We start from the raw sequence: 16,757 nt of genomic DNA on the forward strand, positions 1-16,757 counted from the left end.
GGCGGCAGGGGCGCGGGGGTCGCGGCGCGGCATGGGACCTGCGGCGTCCGCCGGGCGCGCCGCGCGTCCTCCCGCCGGCCCCGCCGCTCTCCCCGCCCCGTCCCGCCTCCCGCTCGCCTCCGCCGCGGCGCGTCGGGCCGGGGCGCGCCGAGCGGCGAGAAATTGTTTCCACTGCAAACAAAAAAAGGCGACACATGACCAGCCAGGAGGAGGGGAAGCGCGGGGAGGGAGGGGAGCGCAGGGGAGGGACGGAGCGGAGGGGGCGGAGGGAGCCGGAGAGAGGGAAAACGTGGGCCGGGCCGCCGGCGGCCTGGGGCGCGGGGCGCAGACCCGCTGGGGCGGTCCCTACCCGCAGCCCCTACGCTCCGATCGGCCCTGCGCCCCGCGCCCGGACGCTCCCGGGGCGCAGCCGGGGCCCAGGCCGGACTCGCCTCCTGCGGCACCGCGGGGCGGGGGCGGGGGTGGCGGGCGCGGGAGCCGGGGTGGCCGCGCTCGTGGGCGGCGGGGCTGGTGGGGCAGGCGGCGCGCGGCCTGTCCCTTCCCCGGGTCCGGCCACGCGGGCGGGCCGGCGCTGCGCCGCTGGCAACGTGTCGCCCGGAACGCTCCTACCCCATCCGCATGCCTTACATGGCTCGAAAGTAAAAATAAAAAGAATTACGATGCGGGCGAGGCTTGCGAGGGGGAGAAGAGATTCCACTTCTCCCCAACTACGGCGTCCTGGCGGGACTCCCAGGGCCGTCCCCAGCCCTGCTCCAGCGCCCACCTCGTGCCCAGGGAGGAAAGGCACAAAGGCACTGCAGCCTCCCGCCCAGGTGACTGCTCCTCCTGTCGTCTGCAGGCGCGTGTCTGCCGAGGGAGGGTGGCCGTTACAGATCACAGAGCGGGAGGCCCGTCCTAAAGGCCACGCCGGTGGGGCCTCTCCAGTGGGTTGTGCTCAACACCCTGGCAAACTTCTAAACCTCGACTGAACACAACTTTCATCGCCTTCACATTTTGAGCTCTCAAGAACCGCACGGACAAGTCGCAAGGCCGCCCAGCGAACGGCGCAGCCACCGCTCCAAATCTTTAGGCACCTCCAAAGATCGGCCACCCACTGCTAAAGCCACACCAAGCACCTTGCCTTTGGAGAGGATGCAAGGAGAGAGACCAACAGGACACCCTGGTGGTGACATAAATAAAAATATGATTGCACACCACTCCCAGGTAGCCAAATCAGTAAGCTCCTATACAGACGAGCAGCTGGGCTCACTCCTCCCATCCACTCCCCAACCCCCCTGAGCAGCGGACAGGCCATTTTGCGCCATCCGAAAACTGCAGGAAAGCCAGTGAGAAGGCGCAGAGCCATCTCGCTTAGAAATCTCTCTGGCTTATTGTACCTTGTAACCCAGCCAAAGGGGGAGAAAAATCCTACAGGGCTTCTCATACATATGTATATATTTTTTACTTTAAAAAAATAAGGAAACGCCATCAATCTGAGAGTCATGTCCCCTTAACAAAGCTTCAAGATGGCGGGTGGCGAGTCTTCAGCAAGGACGCTCACCACAGGCCTGCTACTCACCAGCGCTATGGCAGATCCCACCCAGGGGATGATTCAGAGGTGGAGGCCCAGGGCCAGCTTCAGGTCATCCAGCCCCACCCCTTTAATTACTGAGCACTTGGTATGACCTACCCAAAGTCACCAAAGCCCCAAAGCCAAAGGTGTGAGGTAAGAGAGACAAGCTAGATCATCTGGAAGTGTCACACCAAAGATCCTAAAGGTGAACACTGCTGTCAAAGCCAGGACAAGAGCTCCTCTAGCGCATCCATCCATCCCACCCCTCAGTCAGCACATCAGTTGAGGGTGCTGAATCTCCCATCCAAGGAACCAAGCCAGAGACCTTTGTCCCAGCCCCTTACTGGCAGGGAGAGAAAGAGACAGTCCCCTTCCATCATCAGCTCCCAGCCCTCCCAGTCCCCAACCACATTCACACCATAGCTAGAAATCTCTTAACACAAAGTAGAGGTGGCAGGTTATTTTCACCGGGTGCTTTCCTTCCTCCTCAGAGTTCAGAATGAGGGGGTGGGAGCCAAAGGTTATTGCACATGGAAAACATCATTCTTAAGACTCCCAGTGCAAGCTGTTGAGCTCTAGTGTCTGAACCAGCCATCCTTGGTGAACCAAACCTTAGACAGAGCGAGCCTTGGGCCAGGAGAAGCCATAAGCAGAGAGTAGAGAAAGGGGCCTTTCATTAGCTCACCTCTCTTGCCCTCTGCATGTTTTTGGTTTCCTCTATTCTCAAGCATATTTCTGAATTTCTGTCTCATTACAAATGTGGCAAGAGACGTGAGAAGGTGTCAGCCTGAAGAGGAAGTGGTGGACCAGCCCTGCCTGATGTGGAGAGCAGAGGACACATCTGCTTGTCTGTCTGTGTGCTTGCAATGGGGGATCCAGACCTTCGCTGAAAGCAGAGGAAGGGTTAGTGTGGCTTCCATCTAGACCCCCGGCTCTGGGACATGCTCCCTGACAAAAGGGTGCAGGGGCCAAATTCATTTAGGAACAACCTCATTCTCCATTCCTCGCTGGAACTTTCAAAAAGTACTTTTATGCCTTAGACCCTGGAAGTTTAAACCATTGTTTTACAAACCTGTTTGACAGCAGAATCCTACATGTACCCTAGAACTCACTTTGGGCAACACTTATTTCATGACTGGGGGCTTGATGGGACCATTCCGTAGCCCCATCTGGGCGTGAGCGGGAGAGCACATTAGTAGCTGGGAACAGCAGGACCTGTGTGGGACCTGAGGCTCCTCCTCCGTGGGGAGGAATGGCCCTCCCCTTGATGTTCGGTGCTTTCTTCAACACGCTTCTCTGCCCTGGAACATTCGACCCTCTCCCTCCATCACTGCTTATTTGAACGACGTGATTATTTATGGGATTTTTGTTAGTGCCCTCGAGTCGACCCCTACTCCTAGCAACCCTGTGGACAGCAGAGCAGAACCCTGCCCGGTGTTTTCGCACCTTCCCATCACCTTCCGGAGCTATATCAGACAGTGCTCTGCTGCCATTCATCACAGCCAGTTTTCTCAGAAGTGGGTGGCCAGGTCCTTCTTCCCAGAAGCTCCGCTGAAACCTGCCCACCATTGGTGACCCTGCTGGTATTTGAGATCCCAGTGGCATGGCTTTCAGCATCCCAGCGACACACAGCTGCCACAGTATGACAGCTGACACATGGGTAGTGTGGTTCACCTGACCAGGAAACAAACTCAGGCCGCAGTGGTGAGAGCACCAAATCTTAACCACTAGACCACCAGGGCTGGCATATATTTATGGGATTGTTCAGCGAAAGCCCTGTGATCCCCCGGAAGCAGTAACAATTGAACAGATGAGCCATGAGAGAGCACTGCAGGTGGAAGACCTGAGGGACTTTCAAATGTGAGGTGGAATCTGAAGCAGGCCTGGAAAGATGGTCTCCTGCTCAGGGATCCTTCAGACTGACTCCAGTGATACCTAAGAGGGAACTCCAGTCAGCCCGGGGCAGGCAGCAGAGCTGGGCTGCACGGAACCAACGAGTCATCAGACAGTTTTTCTCTCCATCCCTTTCTTTCCCTCTGAGACCATGTTGTCTTTCCTACTTCCCTCTATTTATCTGTCCCACTCTTTTCCCTACAGGTAAGCTTCCTCTGCTCGCTTACAACCACACCCATGGCTGCCAGCACCAAGTCCAAAGGACCTTCTGACTTGCAGCACCCACCACCTTCAGAGCGCCTCAGTCTTCCACCACATAGTTCAGATTCTCAGTGAAATAATCTGATTGACTTAGCCTGAGTCACGTTACTTCTCCCTTCTGCCCACCCCCTCCTAACAGCTAAGGCACGAGGCATGGTGAAACCATCTGGAACAAGAGGACTCCGGAGGGGAGGGGAGATGACTGTGGAAGGAAGATATCTAATAAAGACGGGTGGGTTTTTGACCTGTGGAATGTGGAAGGGGTATTCTAGACCTGAGCTTCTCAACTAGGGATACCCAGGAAGCCATGCCGAAGGGATCAGCATCTCCTAGGATGGGTCCCAGGCATGTGCCTTGTGAGAAAGCTCCATAGCACCAACTGCTGTTCCAGGTAGCAGAAATGAATGGCACATGGAGATCTAGCAAACGTGACTTGATGGTACTAGAAGATGCATTCACTCATTGAACAAATATTTACTGAGTGCCTGCCAAGCACATGGTATTGTGTCAGGTGCCAGAGACACAAGGTTTCTCTTCCTTAGGAAGCATACATATGAGTGGATTTAGTGGATAAGAGGGGAAACATCATATCACAAAACTTCTTGAGTGCTAAGATGAACAGTTTATATGCACTAATTCAGAGGCCAAGAGGAACTCACTGAATATTTTTGAGTCCAAAAGTTGCGCTATCAGAAATATGCTTAAAAAGAATGGCTTACAACTAGTAGATAAATAAGTCCTGGAGACCTAATACACAGTACAGTCATTATAGACAGTAAGAATGTATTATAAACATTAAGCTTGCTAAGTGACTAGATCTTGATTGTTCCCAACACTAGAAGAAATGATAGTTATGTGACACCATGGAGGTACAGCTAACGCTGAATGGCAATCATATTGCAATATAAATGTATCAAATCCATGCCATTGTACACCCTAAACTTACATACAATATTGTATGTCAAATATATCTCACTTAAAAAAAAAGAATAGGGGGCCGGCCTGGTGGCGCAGCGGTTAAGTGGACACATTCCGCTTTAGTGGCCCAGGGTTCACCGGTTCAGATCCCAGGTGTGGACATGGCGCCACTTGGCAAGCCACGCTGTGGTAGGCGTCCCACGTATAAAGTAGAGGAAGATGGGCACGGATGTTAGCTCAGGGCCAGTCTTCTTCAGCAAAAAGAGGAGGATTGGTGACAGATGTTAGCTCAGGGCTAATCTTCCTCCAAAAAAAAAAAAGGAAGAAGAAGAAGAAGAAGAATGGGATCTTGGACCTAAGATGAATTTTGGGAAAGGAAAGGAGAAAATGGAAAACCCGAAGCAGGCAGAATCACTCAGAAAGCATTGCAGTAATCCATACAAAAAGGAATAAAGATGATTATTTTTTTAATGTGGTTTTTAAAATTAGAAAAATATGCTAAAATATTAAAATAATGGTTCTCTCTGAGTAGTAGAGTTATGGGGTAATTTTTTTGTCTGCCCCTTTCATATTTCTCTAAATTCTCTCCAGTGAGCACCCGTTACACTTATAGTGTTCTAATGATAAAGGGAGGGGTCCATCAGAGTGGTGGTTCTCAAGCTTTAGCGTACATCAGAATTACCTGTAGGGCTTGCTAAAACACAGTTTGCCGGGGCCCACCCCCAGAATTTCCGATTCAGTAGCTCTGGGCTGGGGCCTGAGAATTCACATCTCTAACAAGCGCCCAGGTGATGCTGCTCCCAGCTACTGCTGGTCCAGGGACCAGACTTTGAGACCCACTGAATTAGAGAACAGCCAGTAAGGCTGGAAAAAAACGAATGCACAAGAGCCTTCAAAGGAAGAACCAAGAGGATGTGTCCAATGATTGAATGAGAAGAGAGGGAGAGATTATGGTCAAAGATCACTCCTTAACCGTGGGTTGACTAAGAGTCTCTTTGAGATGACGTATTCAGAATGCTGTTTGTAATGGTAAAAAAGCTCTTCACTTCCTTCCCTTCTGCGCGCAGGAGAGAGAGACCCAGTACCTTGGCTGGAAGACCCTCCACCTCCTAGCGAGTTTCAAGGCTTGCCCAAGCATCCTTTGGGCTTTCCGGGTTGTCCTCTCTAGGGGTTTTCCTCTCGCACATTCTTGGTGTTTACGTGACAGGTTCTGAAGGGTGGAGCCTGGGAAAAGGCTTATTAGAATTTCTCCCCCAGGGAATAGAGCCTGAGGCTTATTTCAGGAAGGAAGAAGGAGCGCGTGGTAAGAGAAAGTGCAGCTGAACTGGTGGAGTGAAGTTCCTTAGCGCAGGTGCCCTGGCCAAACCTGAGCTTATCAAGTCTCCTGCTGGAGGCAAAATGGAAATACAGAACCTGTCAGCTCCTCCTTGAGTATAAACAAAGTGTGAGCTGATGATCCAGAATCCACATTTAGTCAATTCATTCAGTCCATAAGTATTTATTAAGCATCTTGCTATCCTATGCTCAGTACTGTGTGGAAGGCACTGGGAAGGAACTGGAAGAAATAAAAGACATGGCACTTGCCTTCAAGGATGGGGGAGACTCAGCGACCATTTATGAAGCAACTACAAATACACACACACACAGCCTGATACCAAGGCCAGAGGTGGTGGAGCCCAGTGCCTAGCATTAGAACCTGGGACTAGGTTCATGTTCTAGAACTTTGCCACCTACTAGCCTGGTACCCTTACTCACGGTACTTAACTTCTTTCTCTCTACCTAGTTTTCTCATCTAAAAAAAAAGAGGGAGCAAGGGAGAATAACAGCAATACTCACTTTACAGGGTGGTAATGAAGATGAAATTAAATAATATTTGTACAAAACATACAATGGTGCCCCGGCACGTAGAACTATTTTCTTTAAGTAAATAAATCACAAGGAAAATATTGACATATTTGACTGCATAACAATTTAAAATTTGTATGTAATACCAGAGGTCATAAATCAAATTAGAAGACAAACAAAAAACGAGGAAATATTTGCCATACATCTGAAAAAGGGTTAATATTTTAAATTTATAGTCCTTACAACTCAATGAGGAAAAAAAATTATCACCCTAATGAGAAAAGGGGCAAATTCACAAAGGGAGAAACAAAAATAGTAATATATTCATGGAAAGATGCTCAACCTCAGCAAAAACAAAGAAATGCAAATTAAAGCAACTGTGAGATCTCATTTCATCTATCAGATTGGCACAGACTTGAAAAGAATAACCATACCAATGTTGGTGTGGGTGTCTTGGTACATCTATTCAAGAGGGCTGTCTGAAGAAATGAATTAAAACTTAAGTGAGCATAGCCATTGACCCTAAATTTCCAACTTCTGGTAATTTATCCCAGGGAGATACCGTAACAAGACAGTGCACTTCCCCACCAGACCGCCTACCCCCAGGAGGCAATAAGCTCCATAAAACCAGCAACATACACTAGCAGTTAGTTACTCCAGTGGCTGACACACAGAAGACACTCAATCAATATGTATTGAATGAATGCACTGAAATACACAACAATGTTTTTAGGAGGGTGTTTGCTGGGACATTGTTTAAAATTGTGAAAACTTGGAAATTGCCGAAATAAGAGGCTAGAGGCATGTTATTATATTATACGGGCCACTGTGGCCCCCTGTTCCCTCTGTTCTCTGCCATTTGCATTTTCCAGTGGTTTAAGGGAAGCTTTCTGTTCTCTGAATCACTTTTGCATTCTCATGTACTGTATGTGCGAAACAATTTCACAAACATTTCACAAAGTAAGAGCTTGGGGGAAAATTAATATGTTGTCAATGCTTTTCACCAAATTGAAGTATTTTGTGATCTTTTCAATCAGCAGGGACAAAATGATCCCTTTCTGAAAAGGCTGGTGCTCGGAGCAAACAGGAGAATTGCTAAGTATAAGAGACATGACACCCTGCGTGATGGGGTCTATTGTCTGGTTGTATGAAGGCTTTCAGTGTATAGGTTTTGAGTATCAAACTTTCTCTACAAACTCTGATGTAGGCTCAAAGATGAGGGGAAAATACTCTTGAATTAAGAATTTGTAGGGGACTGGGAACATTTGCTCTCTATTTCCAGATTGATCTTCTGTAACAACTTACACTTATAAAAGACCAGATGTGGTTACATTGGAATTTTTTTCAACTCTGACAGGAAATCTCTGCCCAGCTGAGGCACTCCACAGGGCCAGAACTACTTCTGCTTCTCCTGCCCCACCAGGGAGACCCCCCAGGAGTCCGGAGCTTGCCCTAAAGGAGGCTGCCACTCTGAGTTCTTGGATTCCACTTAGCTAAGTTGATTCTCATTATTCACAGTGGTTATGTTCTAGAAAGTCTCCACAAACGCTGAATTAGCAAATACTGACTCATTGCTCCTAGGGGAAATACAGGGTTAGGTTCCTGAGAGCTGCTGGTCACGACATTTTAGTTCACTGATCAGTGCATAACCTTATTTTATCTATGTTTCCATTTAAAGACATCGTATTGATTTACATGGTTGACTCATTAACATTGAACTGACAGCCAACAGCACTACAACTCATGTCTGAACAAAGCTTATCTAACACGTATTTTCTCCACAAGGCAATCACAGCCTTCTTGTGCTGGGGAACACTAAACAATACTTCAGCACTACAATTAGGGGAGATTTTAAACAGCAAACTCACCAACAAAAGCACAAGAAACATGGGACTAAATAGACCACGAAAAAGCCACTTACAGCATGAGAGCTGAAACAAGAAGGCAGAGCACTGCTTTGTTAGATCTGAGCTGGCAACGTGTGCACTGGGCAACTCAAATTTTTGGCCACTCTGTACATGTCCCCAAATGACCAGAAAAGCACCACAAGTATTGATTTGGGGGTTACAAATAAATTTTAGCAAGTAAGCAAATTCGCAAATACAGAATCCATGAATAATGATCAACTGTATTTAACAAACACTTACATAGCACTTATTCAGTGCCAGATAGGGTTCCAAGGCTTTGCAAATATTCACTCATTTCAGCCTCACATGAACCATGTGAAGTAGGGACTATTATGATGCCCATCTTATAAATGAGGAACGCAAGTGACAGAGAGGTTTAACTACTTGCCCAAGGTCACACAGATGGTGTGATAGGGCTAGGATTTGAACCCACACAGTCTGGCTCCAGAGTTTGGAGGCATGCTCCAGGTAGGAACCAAAGGAAACTTCAGCTCAATCCAGAGCATCTGGCTGCTTCTCAGAGAAACTCTTGGGGGTCAAGGACATGAAGGAAAGGAGCGGTGGAGTTCAAGAGAGGAAAAATCGTGGTCAAGAAATAAAGGAGGAGGAAGGAAAAAGGGACTTTCAAACTGAATGAAAAGGCACTACTTACAAAAAACCAAAGTTCAGCCTCTATGTCATAATCAATATGGTGTGGCGTACCTTTGTTACAAAACATGTCAACTCGATACTGAGCATGAAACAGACGTAAGTGCCTTTAGTGTCAAGGACCCTGCTTATACCTCTCTTCTGCCCACAGCACGTGGCACAGTGGAAATCAAAAATATTGATCACTCAACAGAAAAAACAACTGCTCCTATTTACCCCTCTCTCAAGCTGGTATCTACTAACTACACAGATTAGTCAAAGGCAAGTAGCATCATCAACCTTTTCCTCCTCCGAAGTTTTTAAGAGCTTTTATTGTTTTCCTCTCTTCGGCGAGTACACCAAGTACTACAGTCTCATGGGTTTCGGTGGCTAAGTCTGCCAAAGTCTTAACCATGCCAAGAAATAGCTTTCCTCATTTTACTTTTTCAGAGGGATGTGAAAGAAAACAATCAACCCTTCTCTTTAAGATGGTCTTTGAAAAACACAGTAAAATCTCCGAATTTGATGAACTCTCTGGGAAACAGTACATAGATGAAAATATTACCAACGTATTTCCCTGCTGCACGAAGTTCTTTTTCAGAGATTAGCAACTTATTCAACTTATTACAACAGCCAAACCTAAAGTCTCTTCCTCTCTCTTGGAGAATGCAGTTCGCCAATACCCTCTGCTTTGAAACCCTACTCCGTCCAAAAGTAGCATCTCTTGTGCCTTTAATACAGGTATTGTGATTTGGATGCAAGCAAATTGTACCCATAAATTGTGAGGCATGAGTGCCCGTGAATGCTCAATTTCCTAAGGGGTAGTGGGTGGAAAAGAAGTAGCCAAACAGACCGCTGTCTTTCTGTGGGTGCAATCAACAACACCTCATTTCTCTGTCCCCAGACATGTGACTCTGACTGGTTTCAAAAATTTGGCCCTCAAACAACCAGGCATCCTTTTTAAGTTGGCATTTCTTCCAGAGAGGAATATTGAGCATCTTTCGTACATGCTGCATACGGTGCTAGGCCAGCTGTCTAACAATATGGAACCCCGGAAGGGGGTGCTGCCCACGTTGGTGACGGCAGCCATTAGTGCCTGTTGCTCATAGCAAACGTCAAAGAGACCTCAGAACAGGGGTCCATTTGGTTGGCTGAGGCACCCGGGCAAGTATCCATGCATCCTGAGTGCCAGCAGAGGTTAGCCGAGGGCCAAGGTGGGCATGCCACAGTGTCCTGGACTTCCGGATGGAGTCCAGTCCCAGAGAGTGGATGTCACAGCTCTCCGGAGGCTGCCCTGGCCAGGTTCAAAGGGAGAGTTGAACCTCATGACATCCGTTCCAAAGAAATCCCACCTGCTACTGGCATGCCCGGGCTCATCTTCCCCACATACCAGCCTCCAGGCAAGCCTCCAAAGGCACGGTGAGGAGGCAGCTGCAACAGTTTGCTTTCTCTTAATGATTTGGACTGGGAAGACGTAGAGGTGGGGAAGAAGTAATGGCCATTCCCAATGAGCCGGTCCCTAGAGTTGGCTGGGATCCTGAAAGGTCATCTTGTCAACCCCTCTATAGGAAAAATGTGGTTTTCTTTGGCCCTGGAAATCTGGCCCGGCAGATTTGATGGAGTAAGTTTCTTCATCCACACACACCCAACATCATATTGGCGTTCGGGACTATAACAACGCAAACCTACTACGAAACATCCTTCTCCCTCCCAACTCCAATGACATCCCCTTGCCTGACATCCCTGCCTCCCTGTGAGAGCCTGGCTCAGCCAGTCAACCGCGGACTCCCCGCGCCTGGTGAGTAACGTAAACATCAAACCACGCACAAAGCAGCGGCTGGAAAAAGCTCCCTCCATCCCCTTCATTCTTTCTGGCAGACGCAACTGAAAGATTTTTTTTAAAATCCCCGAAAAAACTTCTCATTGAAACTTGGGGTGCAAAAGGCATCTGAAATGTGAGAGTCCCTGGACCAGCACGGGGACAGAAAGGGAAGGTTTCAGTGAAATACAAAAGCAACGCAGACCTGAAGGGGAGCAGGCTGCCCGACAACAAGGCACCAACTGCCAAACTGTCATTTTGCTCCGCGGCTGAACAGAAGGCTCGAGTAATGACAACCACAAAACTCATTTAAAGTCTGAAAAGGTGACTAATGAGCTCATTCATGCTGGCTATAAATTATTCACTACAACACTGATCCCACTCAAGGCAAACAGCAAAGTAAACTTTAAACATAGACACCGCCGGCCTCCAAAGGAGAACAAGTTCTGTCTGTAAAACTTTACACAATGAGAGGGATGCTTGTCTCTCCCCCTATATTGTCACATTCATTCTTCTGTTTACTTTTTTTTACTGCCTTTAATCAAGTTTAAGCAGACACAGCTGTTACACATTTATTTCTCTGTTGAGTTTTTTCCATTAGTTATTACGAGCAATCATGACGCTCTAAAAATAGCAGCAAATTATATTCTCTAGAAATTGAAGGCTGACCTTAAAATGAAGCCCAGGTCTTCAGAAAGAATATTCATATGCACATGTTTGGTGAGTGACAGCCAGGCACAAAGGCGAAAGAGAAGTGCAAAGCATTTTCCACTCTTAGAGAGGTTTTCAATTTGCTTCCAAATTTCCTTTGGTTCTAGTGAAAACGAGTTGCTTCAAAACCTTACAATACAGAACCTGCTTCCAACGGTCATATTTTGGTTACAATTTTCATGGAAACTCACAATCTTAAGAGAATAAAAAGAAAAACGTCTCTTTTAGGCTTTTCAGCACAGATAAACCCAGCAGCAGGTTTGCTGAAAACCCACCACATGCTACAGACTACTTTCAGTTTCCTGTTTAATATTAAATAAAGAATTTTAGCTCTTCTGTTTTTATAAACCGTGCTACTTGCTACTCCTGTCACTACTACAAGCACTGTGAGTGTGGAAGTGGTCTCGTGTTTTTCAAACCTTTTTTTAATCTTAGTATCTATTTCCAAGACATAGTAAGAGTTAAGAGTTTCAAATCTGTCTAATAGTTGTTTTTTTTTCTTTAAAGTAGTCCCCAAATAAGTACTTACATTAGCTCTTGGTCAGATCGCTGAACATTATGTATTTTTAAACTGCTTTGAATACTTTGAAAAGGAGCCACAGAAAAGCCACAGAAAGCACTCATATTCAAACACCGCCAGATGCAGTTCTGACTAACCAAAAGTGAAAGCAGAAAGGTCTGAAGCTGAGCTGTGCCCCGAACACACCTCGAAATGACAGGAAAAAATGAATGGTCACGGGCCAGGGAATCTTGCATAACGTATGAGAAATAACGCACGGAAGGCAAATGAAGACCGGGCGTTAACTTCAACCTGAGCCAGGGCCAACCTCCGTCTCCATTTAAGGAAAAGCGTTCACATTGTTTTCAGTTTCTTACCCATGAACTAACGGCTGTCCAGCCATTTCTGTTGTCTGAACTGCAAAGCAAGTTTCTTTTAAGTAGAGAAAGAGCGGTCCTACAATATTTATAGCAAAGTCCTTTGCCACCTGCCGACAGCAAACTTCACGTGTTCAGTATGGTTTTTTATTCAAGTTTCTGTATCTAGCAAGAAGCCATTCTTTCAGTCCTCTGTGCAAGGTTTCTTGCAGTTTTGTTGTTGTTTTTAATCAAACCACGTGTGAAAACCCAACTCCAACCAAAGACATGGAAAAGTCTAAAAGGGCATCCCGTTGATGTCTCAGCCGCTCTCCAACTCTCCACTAACTAGATTCTTGTCGCCTCCCTGCAGAAGGGGGTGGGCAACATATTGCTTTGAAACCGAGCCACATGTCAGGGCTTCCCTAGTAACATGTCTGACAGACACAGCTCGCCTCTTCTTTCATTGTTACTAAACCTGGCTGGTCCAGAGACCAGCCCAACACCACCTTACTCCTAATTTTCCTGAAGGGGACCAAGGGTAGTGTCAATTTTGCCCGAAGACGTTCAAGACATCTAAACAACAACAGCCAAAACAAGGAAGACCAAGGACCCAATTACTGCCATCCAGAGAATTATAAAACACACACAACAACCAGAGCTCTCCAAGGCTTCCTACAGGCCAGACACCGCACCAAGAGCTTTACCTGCATTATTTATTTCATCCTTCCACCACCCTTCCGAGGTGGGAGCTGTCATCCTCCTTTATGGATAAGGACACCGAGGCTTAAGGAAGTTATATCACTTGCCAATGGTCAATAATTGGCGCTAAGAGATGAAATAAAAGTTCCGACTCCTAGTCTTTTGGCCTGCAGAACCCTCCTCTTAATGGCTACACTCTCCTATCGATTTATACTAGCCAAGATCTCATTTCCAAGATCACGGAATGTTACTTGCTGCCTGCAATTGACCTCTTGGGCTTCTTTGTTGGAGTTTTTTGGGTTTGTTTGGTTTGGTTTTTGCATAGCATTTTTCAAGTGGGCCCCTAAACACAGACATGTTTTCTACTCTCAGAGGTTGAGCTCCTGATGCTACCGTGGAAAAGGACATCATTCGCGGAATGGACAGACATATCCACAAAAATACCAAAAGGCCCAGGGTAATGGTCACACAACAACACTGTGCTCCTCTCTGAATCATAAAACACAAAGATTTTGATTAAAAAAAAACTCAAGACGGGCCGGCCCAGTGGCACAGCGGTTAAGTACGCACATTCCGCTTTGGCGGCCCAGGGTTCGCCGGTTCGGATCCCGGGTGCAGACATGGTACCGCTTGGCAAGCCATGCTGTGGCAGGCGTCCCACATATAAAGTAGAGGAAAATGGGCACGGACGTTAGCTCAGGGCCAGTCTTACTCAGCAAAAAGAGGAGGATTGGCAGCAGACGTTAGCTCAGGGCTGATCTTCCTCAAAAAGGAAAAAAAAAAACTCAAGGCAGTTGACAACTCCAGAGGCCAGGCCTGAAACTCCATCTCCCCTCTGGACTCTCAGAAGGAACAAGCAACTGTGAAGGTGCCCATTAGGCAACTGGTGCTGTAACTTATTCTCTCTCTAATCCTTACCCTCCCCTCCCCCAATCCAACACACGAACCTTTTTTCAGTATTCTACAACCACAGGGATTGATTGCAAAGCACAGCCACGTGACTAGAAACCATTTCAGAACTATTTCTCTTGTACTTCACACACAAAGTTATGTGGTATTGTCTGCCAGTTTAGAAATACCAATGACCACCACACAAGAACTATTTTCCAAAAGCTATATTTCAGAGAATTAGATCAAGACACAGACCCACCTTTGGCAACTCCATAAGTATGTTCAAAAATGAGCCAGCCACAAGGAAAATATACTGACTGTACTACTAACCAGATTAACTTGCTCCCCATAGATCCTGGACAGGAAGGTAAAACTCCCCTACGAAGGCAGCCCAATGACCCACAGGTCCTCCGGAGTCCTCACACAGCCCTGCACCCTGGAGATGGACGGGAGATATGCTCCTCTAGCTCAGTGACACCTCCAGCACCCATGTCATCTTCACGTCCATGGCACTCCCAAAAAGATTTGGTACCAAGGCTGCGGAGTTCATTCCCTCATGAACCACACCCAGATGCTTCCTTGAAAGCTTTCCTGGTGCCACGACTGGAATCTCGTCTCAAGACTAGCCAAAGGCTCCGTAAAAAGTGGGTGAAGTAGAAAGCTGAGGTCTGTGGTTTCATTCTTGAGAAACCCTCAGCTATCCACAGGGAGCTGATTCCACTGCCATTTAGAGTCACTCTCTGGCTTCTGCCAACACCAGCTCCCTCTGAATCCAAATCAAACCTCTCTCAGCTTCTTTGTGATACCAGCATCACAGCAAAGCCACCAATGGTTATGGGAAGAAAAATAAGCCCTACCCAGACCTCCCCGGATCTCCGGTGAGTGAACGACCAAGTTACATTTGCTGCGCCGAAGATACGCATACTAAGTCAGAGCAGGAGTTACACGCGGCTTTCCAGGGCTTCTCTCTCACATCCCCCATTGCTCATTTTTGTAGATCACAATCTACAACTCATGGGGAGGAAGAAAGTTACTAAGGCTGACCGCCCTGACTTATCATTTAATCTAAACAGAGCTATTTGCTTACTAATTACATTCTTAGCTTTACATTCTGGCCAGAAAAGGTTTGTTTCTTTATTACAAAAGCCAACTAATGTAAAAAGAAAATAAAATCTTAAAGGTTCCCATTTAGGAAGGACTTTACTAATGGTGTCAGACAAGCCTCCGGTTTAATGAGGCAACAGAGACCCATAGAAGTGAAGTGACTTAGGGCCATGTGTCAGAATACACAGCGGTAGTTTCCTCTCCAGTGTCTATTTTTCTGCTTTCCCTTCCCAACAGCACCCCAAGTTTCTCAGCCTTGTGGCGTAGGTGGGACTGACCAGCATCAGCTCCAGAGGCGCTGGACCGCTGTTGAATGGCAGGACCACTAGGAGTGAGTGCAGGAGCCAACTCATTTCCTCTGTTGTTTAGACACTGTGAGTTGGCTTTTCTGTCATTTATAACCATAAGCATCCCAACAGATACCCACACAGACTTGGTGGCAGATCCAATTTCTTGACTCCCTGTCCACGGGTGTTTCTGCCATAGTAGAGTCTTCAACATCACAAAACAGAGAAAATCATATTTTGACAAACTTAGTGGCTAGACTTGATAAAAAGAGAAAGATCTGGGGGCTGGCCCTGTGGCCTAGTGGTTAAGTTCCCATGCTCCACTTTGGTGGCCCGGGGTTCATAGGTTGCGATCCCAGGCACGGACCTACACACCGCTCATCAAGCCATGCCCTGGCAGTGTCCCACATACAAAATGGAGGAAGACTGGCACAGATATTAGCTCAGCGACAATCCTCTTCAAGTGAAAACAGGAAGATTGGCAACAGATGTTAGCTCAGGGCCAATCTTCCTCATCAAAGAGAAAAAAAAAAGATCTGGGAGAAAAGTATAGAATTTAATGTTATCATTGAGCACTTCAGAAGTATGGCTTAATGTATACATGTGGCCATATTAATAGAGTATTACTGATGAATGGAAAATTCATGAATGGAGATTAACTGCAGAGAATTCATGGTTAATGGGGGATGACAGCTCTATTTAGGACTTGAGACAAAAGATGACTCCCCCTTAGGTTTCAGAGTTTGACCCGCAGTTGGACCCATTCCTACCGCCTGGAGGGACAATGTCACAGCTCATTGTCCCCAAATGCCCAGCACCAGATTGGGTGTTGCTGGACAGGTGATGATAGTCATAATGGCTAAGTTTATTGAGTAGTTACTACAGAAAAACAGAGCTGTGTTTTATCTGCTTTATGGCATTGAATGCTCCCAACAGTTAACGTCAGGTAGGTTGATCAAAGTAGACAGTTAACAAATGATACTGAACGAATGACTGTTGCACAAATTTAACTATATTTAGTGTCAATGAGAATACATTCTTTAGTAATTCCAAAACTATAAAATGAAAAAGATGAGTGTCGATAAATATAATAGGGGCCGGCCCCATGGCCTAGTGGTTAAGTCCAGTACACTCTGCTTTGGTGGCCTAGGTTCACTTCCCAGGTGTGGACCTACACCATTCGTTGGTGGCCATGCTGTGGTGGCAACCCACAGGCAAAAGAGAAAAAGACTGGCACAGATGAGATCCGGGGCAAATCTTCCTCAGCAAATAAGTAAATAAATACAACAATAAAATATGATCTAGTTAACACTTATTGGGTACTCACAAGAAGATTTACCATGAAATACGGAAGCTTAAGCCTCAAGACCCCCTCACTCGCACAG

At 46.9% G+C, this 16,757-nt stretch overlaps 1 protein-coding gene across 3 annotated transcripts in view; it reads right to left on the bottom strand.

Moving 5' to 3' along the window:
• FOXN3 (forkhead box N3) overlaps nt 1–16,757 on the bottom strand; it is a 394,524-nt gene that overhangs the window by 232,228 nt on the left and 145,539 nt on the right. The gene's annotated exons all lie outside the window — the stretch shown is intronic.

This window comes from Equus quagga, chromosome 20 (assembly GCF_021613505.1).
Source record: "Equus quagga isolate Etosha38 chromosome 20, UCLA_HA_Equagga_1.0, whole genome shotgun sequence".
Taxonomy (NCBI): Eukaryota; Metazoa; Chordata; class Mammalia; order Perissodactyla; family Equidae; genus Equus; species Equus quagga.